Source organism: Scylla paramamosain, chromosome 3 (genome assembly GCF_035594125.1).
Source record: "Scylla paramamosain isolate STU-SP2022 chromosome 3, ASM3559412v1, whole genome shotgun sequence".
In the NCBI taxonomy this organism is placed as follows: domain Eukaryota; kingdom Metazoa; phylum Arthropoda; class Malacostraca; order Decapoda; family Portunidae; genus Scylla; species Scylla paramamosain.
Window position 1 is genome coordinate 15,622,655 of NC_087153.1, and position 8,493 is coordinate 15,631,147.

The following is an 8,493-nucleotide window of genomic DNA, read 5'->3' on the forward strand; positions in this document are numbered from 1 at the left end:
CTTTACTCTGATGGAGTAAGGCAATATGTCTGGATATTCGTAGGGTGAGATTTTCAATGTGAAGTTTAAAGGTCATGGAATCGTCATAGGTTACACCAAGGAATTTAATGTGTGAGGATCTTGAGATATTATTATTATTGATCTGGAGTGGAGGTAGATGGTGATATTTTTTTAATGAAAACAACATAAAGTATGTTTTATCGGTATTAATGGTAAGTCTATTGGATATGCACCATCGGTATAACTGATGTAGTTCTGTATTTACTGTTGTAATCAATTGTTCTGGGTGAGGACCGGGTAAGTAAAGTGTCATGTCGTCAGCAAATAAGATGGTTTTGGAGTGTGTAAATATATCAGATATGTCATTTATGTAAAGCAAAAAAAGAATTGGGCCTAGGATACTGCCTTGAGGAACTCCAAGGTGATTGTTTTTTAATGTGGAAAATTCACCTTCAAATACAGTTTGTTGGGTTCTGTTGGTTAGGTAATCTGTAAACCATGAGTGGATGGGACCACGAATGCCATAATGATATAATTTGTCTAAAAGAATTTTATGATTTACAGTATCAAAAGCCTTGGAAAAGTCAATGAATACAGACAGGACTGATAGCTTGTTGTCGAGAGCTGAGTAAATGTCTGAAGAAAAGAGATTTAGTGCTTGGAAAGTGTTATGATTGCGTCTAAATCCAAATTGTGTTTGATTTAGGATCTTATTTTTTTCTAGATAGCTTATCAGGAAATTTTTCATCAGGGATTCAAAGATTTTTGAGAAAATACTGAGGTTTGAGATTGGGCGGTAGTTTTTAGGATAATTACTCGGGCCAGTTTTCGGGATAGGAATGACTCTAGCTTTTTTTAATATATAAGGGAAAGTCCCTGTTGAGATAGAGTGGTTAAAGAGGGTGGTCAACGGTATGGAAAATATATCAGAATTTTGTTTTAGTACTTTAACTGAAATCTCATTTATACTAGAGTTTTTATTTTTTAGTGATTTTATAATATTTATGGTATCATAAGTAGATATTGCAGGCAACAGCATAGAATTTTGAAAATTAGCTTTTAGATAATGGGTTGGGTTTATGTGAGAGTTAGGTAGTTTATCACTTAGTTCTGGGGCAATGCTGCAAAAGTAGTTATTAAACGCCTCAGCTATGTCAAGGGGCTTATCTAAAGTTGAGTTATTATACTGTAGGGTTGTTTTGTCGTGCTTCAAGTTAGAAGTATTTCTAATCTGATTTATTGTTTTCCATATTTTTTTGGTATCATTTCTGAAATTACAAAAAAAATTTTGATAATAGTTAGACTTTGCATCTTTAACAAGTTTTGTAACATGGTTACGGTAGTTTTTATAAAAGGAATGTGATACCAAACCCAATTTATAGTTTTTAAAAAGCGTACATTTATACTTTATAGAATTAAGTAAACCACTAGAGATCCAAGGGTTTTGTAGTCTTTTAGTAGAAATGAATTTTGTTTTTATATGGAAGCATTCATTATATAATGTATTGATCTTATCATGAAAGGCATTAAAGTTTTCATTTGTATTGTGAGAAGATAAGATCTCATCCCAGTCTACTTTAGATAATTCATTTGTAAAAAGGTTATGATTTGTACCATTGAATATTCTAAAGGTGATTTTATGTTTATAGTCTAAAGTAAAATTTAAAGTTATATTAATAAATATAGGCAAATGATCAGTCAGGTTGAAATGGATGATGCCAGAAGAAGATGGTGGAGTAAAGTTTGTCCAGATCTGATCAAGTAAGGAGGGTTGACCAAGATCAGGATTGTCTGGGAATCTTGTTGGGCGAGAAATATGGGGAAAATAATTTAGGGCTTGCATTGAATTAAGAAAAGTATTTGTAGGAAGATGAGTTGAGTGTTCTAGAAGGTTGATATTAAGATCACCAAGTAGGATACTTTTACTACATCTGAATATGTCATTTGATAATATCTGACTGATAATAGTTGTGAATTCATTAACTGCTAAATGCTTACTATGGGGCCTGTAGACAACTGACATAACATATGAGGTATTTATTATTTTGACTTTAACTGTACAGATTTCTATATCATCATTTATAAAGCAGTATTCTTCGATTAATTCAAAAGAAAAAATATCCTTAATAAAGATTGTTATGCCACCATGTTCTCTATTTGTTCTCACGAGATTATGTGAGACATAACCATCAAGAGAATACAAGTGTTTTGAAGAATCTCGTAACCAAGTTTCGGTGAGTGCAATAACATCTGGAGGCTTTGGGAGACTATTTAGGAATGTTTTGAATACATCAAAGTTCTTATGGATTGATCTAATGTTCATGTGTACGATGTTAATGTATTCATCATCTTTATATTTTACTTCAGAGATGTACTCATTAATATTGTAGTATCTAGACAGAGAGCCAATGTCTGATTGTCCATTTATTTTGCTTATTACGTTAATATCAAAAGTAGATGCAGGTGTATTTGTATCATGGATGCTATCACTATAAAGTGATTTATATAAATTTTCCATAATATGTATATTGTACAGTATGGCTAAAAAAAAATAAAATAAAATAAAATAAAAAAAAATAAATAAAAAAAAAATAAAAAAAAAATAAATAAATAAATAAATAAATAAATAAATAAAAAAAAAATATATAAATAAACTCAGACAGCAAAATGTAATAAGAAAGATTTACTAAAATCAAGACTTAGTTCATGGCTCTCCAGGTGCAGCTTTTATAAATCTATTATATTGGACAAGATATCTCAGTGAATACTATAGGAATCAAGTGAAAGGAAACTAAATAAATCAAGACCGTGTTAGCAAAACTAGTAATTGGTAGAGAATTCATATGAAGCAATGGTAAGATATGGTAGTTGGAGAAAGGAATAAAGTTGAGGTAAGGAATGGCTAGAACAGGAATGGAGTCAGCAGATAGAAACAGGTTTAGAGTGAGTAGTCAGGAACAGTGTTGGAATGAGTAAATATGAACAGTATTGGAGTGAGTAGTGAGTAGTAGTGATTAGTGAGTAGTAGTGAGTAGTAGTGAGTAGTAGTGAGTAGTGAGTAGTAGTGAGTAGTGAGTAGTAGTGAGTAGTGAGTAGTAGTGAGTAGTAGTGAGTAGTGAGAAACGGGGTTAGAATGAGCAAATGAAACATGATTGGAACAGGGTTGGAGAGAATAGAGTAGAACAGGGTTGGAGAGAGCAGAAGGAAACAGGGTTATGAAGAGTAGAGAGGAACAGGGTAGGAGTTGGGGAGTGTAGAAAAGAATAGGGTTAAAATGAGTAGAAAAGAAACAGAGTTGGGAAGAGTAGAAAAAAGAGGGTCAGGATGTGTAGGAAGGAAACAGGTTGGGGCGAAGGAACAGGGTTAGGATGAGTAGAAGGGAGAAGAAGTGAATAATAGAAAGGAAAAGGGTTAGTGTAAGTAAAAAAGATCAGGGTAGACTTAAATAGAAGTGATGAAAGTTGAGTGAGTAGGAAAGAACATTGATAAGTCATGCATACATACATACATAATATAACATACAAATGATTGTCACATATCAGTAGGAGATATTTGCCTTGTAGTACTTGATTTTGATGTTCCTAGGTTGTGGGTTGCTTAAGTATTGGGTACTTATCTAGGAATTCATTCAAGGTCTCATCTGTTGTTATGATATGCTTTTGAGTTGATATTTTAAGTTTAACACAAATCTTTCCTTCTTGAGTGTAACATTGTTGGAACATATCCCTGTGTTGTTTCCTGATTTCCCATATTATCTTGAAGAGTGATCGGCGTTTAGCTGTGAGGCTCTCATTGATATAAAGTTTTGGTCTAACCGTTATACAGGCATTCATTATTTCTGCTTTCTTTTGTCTACTGTGTAGCTTAACAATAATTGGCCTAGTTATGTTCTGTGCTCGCTTAGCACCTAAGCGATGCGCCACATTTATATCTGAAGGGGTTACATTGAGGTGAAGGTTGTCTTTAATGACTCTTATTATTACTTCAGCACTATTTTCATTAGAGTTTTCAGGAGGCAATACGGGTCCACTGATAATTAAGGTATCTCTTCTTTCATACTGGTTTACCTCATCTATCTGGTTTTCAAGCTGCACAACTCTGTTTTCAAGCTTTGTGATGTCATTTTGCAGTGCAGTTATTTTTTTATCCTTATGATTGATCATTAGTTGTGTGGCTTTCACTATAGTACGTATTATCACTTTACCTTCCTCAGAAATATGGGTGAGCTCGTTTCCGATGAGGCTTAGAATGTCACTGGGCACATCAGAGGCAAGGGTGTCTTGGCTGGAAACTGTGGTAACCTCGGCTTGACTGGCGGGAGCTGTCATGGTTGGTGTGGCGGGCGGTGGCGGTAGTTCCTGCTCCGTCTCAGGTGCAGCATTTGGTTGTTTTGTAGGTTTTCCGGTTGCCTGGCCCAGTTGCTTTCTTGTATTAGCCATTCTTGCTGTGGGCAGGGCACTACGGCAGTAAATTGGAAACACACGTAGTAACAGTGGGAAAGCAGATAGGAAGAACGAGTGGGTTGATGACAGTCGTTACAATGACGACAGAGTTTTAGTTCAAATCATAACGGAAGGGTAGAATTGAAAATCTTGATTTTCTATAGGTCTTCACTGTGTTGTACTTATTTCATGGTTTGCAGGTCAGAGTAGAAACATACCTGGAGCAGCCAGTATATAAAACTGGCTGGCTAAGTATATATCGTAGGTATATAGTGGTAAGTGGGAGGGGAGGCAGGGAGACTTCATGGGTACTCATCCAGTCACACCTAAAACACGCTTAAAATATCAAAAACACATTCAAAACATCCCACAATACCCAAATATACCCACAAAACTCACCCACACACATCCAAAACACGTTTTAATCATCCAAAACACTCAAAACACCCATCACCTCAAAATACCCAACTCACCCAAATCACGCTAATAAAAAAAAAAGAAAACTCAGAACACCCTAACATACCCAACACAACCAAAACCAGCTAAAAATATCCAAAACACTCAAAACTCTGCATAACACCCTAGAAAACCCATAAAACACATCCAAACACACTAAAAACATCCCACAACATCCTAGAATGCCCGTAAAATCCACCCAAACACTTAAAACATCCAAAACACTCAAAACACATTCAACAACTCAAACTACCCACAAAACTCACACAAACACACTCAAAACCCTCAAACATCCAAAGCACACCCAAAACACCCCACAATACAACAGAATACGCCCAAAACACACTTAAACGCACCCAATACACACCACACACACAAATATACTCAAAAGAACCAAGACACCCAAACTCAACCAAAACACCTAAAACAGCCAAAATAAACCCAAAAGCTCACAATATCTCAGTATACCCCCAAACACACCTAAAACAATCCACAATATACTCAAAACACCCGAGAATACTAAAATCACGTAAAATACTCCTAAAAACATCCTAAACCACACTTAAAATACCCTAAATTCACCCAAAACACGCACAACAACAGCAAATATATATCCTAAACACACCTAAACACTAAAAACACCCCACAACACTCCTAAATACACGAAATATTACAGAGAAAGGCAGGGCAGGAAGGGAAACTAAGCTAAACATTTGTCTTCTTGGTATTTACCTGTTACGCCTCCTCCTCTTCCTTCATTTCTCCTTACTTCTTTCTCCTCCTCCATTTTCTACTACTACTACTACTACTACTACTTACACGCCTGAGTTTCGAAACGGCTGGAAACACCTGGAGAACACTGGAAATTACGATAAATATTGACGAGAAGACACTGGAGCCGAACGAGTCCCGGCTCCTTGAAGACGTCACAGGGGAGCTGCCACAGGCCCGTTGGCTTACGTACGTAACTTATTTCATTTTGAAATTGACCCCTAGAAAAAAATTAAGCTAAGTTCGAATGCCTTATATATTCTGACTTCACAATTACTTTAATTAATATTCACAATATCAAAATATCTCCAGCCTGAGTAGTTGTAAAGAAATGTTAATATGAAATATGGAAAAGTGTTGGAAACTTTGACACCATTAAAAACACTGAAAAGTCCACCCATTTCACTTTACACAAAAAAATAATTAATTAATTAATTAAATACATAAATAAATAAATAAATAAATAAAATCAACTTTTTTCAAGCATTGCAAAGTTAGTTACAAGCTGAAATAGAGAAATAAGAAAAACAAAAAATGACAACCATCACTATTAATAGGACCATAAGCCTATTCAAAGTCCATATACTTAACAACAGGAACGCAAAACGCCTCAAATATTATAAACGATTTTTTGAAGCAATAAAATCTTCATTAAAGTCTCAAATAAAAAAGCCAAAAGTCGGGTGGCTAAAAATCACCGTAAAATCCGCCCTTTATTTACGCAAAAAAAACAATAGCAAATTCAGCACATTTACTTAACTAAAGCAAGAAAAACACTTCAAAAGCAACGAAATATTTTTAGAAACCATAAAATCTTACTATACAAACCAAATAAAGTCATTCAGAAAAAAATAAATAAAATAAAAAAGAATGAAAATACTGGAACCCACAAGCTGGCTGGCCTGTGCCAGCCATCATGGCGGCCCTCGGCGGCGACCTCAATAGGGAGCCGGTCGCCATGTTACCTCAATTATTCCTTCATGACAATAAAACCAGGCAATGGCGGATATATCTGACCAGCGGATATGAAGGCTAGACATGTGGCTCCATCTTGTGACATGTTTGGCTTACAATAAATGAGAGACGAAGCAAATAATGGCTGAAAACACTGACCGCCCCCTCTACCTCAGCTGACAGCTGTTTCCAGAATCAGATGTAAACAAAATCTAAAAATAAATCAACCTCAAAAAATACCTTAAAAACGAATAATAAAACCTAAATAAACGAGTACAAGACACTACAGGGAGGAGGAGGGTGTTGTAATGAAGGCAGTAAGGCCGACTTAGGAGGCTGGCACCGCTGGACTCACCTTACTTACTCGTTCGTGCTTCTCTGGTGCTGCTTGGTGGTGCTCGGTGCAGGGAGCTGCTGCATGGAATACAGAAACACTGGTTAATAGAGCGTGTGGGGCAAGACTAACCAGTGCTGACCAAAACACTGCCGCCAGCCAACCAGCCGCCCTCCCTCCCCAGCGCTCCTTCAACCACACCCACAAACACACTAAAACACACAAAAGTTGACATGTTATCAAATAATATGTCAATATTTCCTCACTTCCTTTCCCCACTCCACACCCGCTACGTGATTATGAACGAAAACTTCACTCACTGCTGCACCGTGTCACCGCAGCAAACACGAAGGAGTGCAGGATAGGCTCAACTAAAATGCGCCTCTCTCTCTCTCTCTCTCTCTCTCTCTCTCTCTCTCTCTCTCTCTCAAAGCCACAAAGATGATTACCGGGGTTTTCAAGGGTGTTTCTCCTGTTAATAACGTAGAAATGTTGTAGATTTGTCACTAGAACTGTAAAAACACCCTTAAAAAACCGTGTGACTTCAATCGCAGCCTTTTAAAAGCGCGTTTCTCCTGTTAGTAATGTAGAAATTATGTTAATCTGTCACTAGAACCGTAAAAACACCTTGAAAACCCGTACAACTACTGAGAGAGAGAGAGAGAGAGAGAGAGAGAGAGAGAGAGAGAGAGAGAAACACACACACACACACACACACAAAACCAACGCATTTCTAAGCCTGTGCGCTGAACTGATGGATCATGCTGAGAGCTAAGCGTGTATTAAGTCAATGTATGCTGAATTTTTATTTTAATGGTTGTTTTATGCTTTTGTGTTATATTTTAATATAGTTTTATTGATTTTATATTACGTGTTTATTTTTATTTTTTTTCTTACAATATTAATTTTATCTCCCTGCTTGGTAGCTGGAATATAGCAGCCTTGTTTGGTACGCACAAGCCAAAACAGTGGTACATAGGAACCGGTACATAGCAGCCCTTCAATGGTACATATAAGCCAAAGCACTGGTACATAAGATCCGGTACATAGCAGCCCTTAAGTGGTACATATAAGCCAAAGCACTGGTATATAGGAGCCGGTACATAGCAGCCCTTCAATGGTACATAAAAGCCAAAGCAGTGGTACGTAGGAGCCGGTACATAGCAGCTAGCATTCGTCTCATAATTGTGCCCCGCAAACGCAAACAGTAGTTAGGATACTTGTAAAACCTCTGCTTGTTAAGATGTTTTACACAATCCGAACTAGCCATCTTCACACTCATTCAGTTACATGATTATATAACCAAACCAGCAGGAACAATAAGGATAAAACTGCGGCAATAAAACTCTTCCCCCTCCCTCTGCCTTTTGGTACTTTTCCCGGTATTATTATAGTTTAAGCCATTACACACTACGTGGTAATAACCTACCTCATTTTGTTCTTCTCACTATTCACATCATTTCTAATGATTACACTACTTGTCGGAAATTAATAATAACGCCACAATAGGCCTGGGAATGCACAGCGCTCTCAACT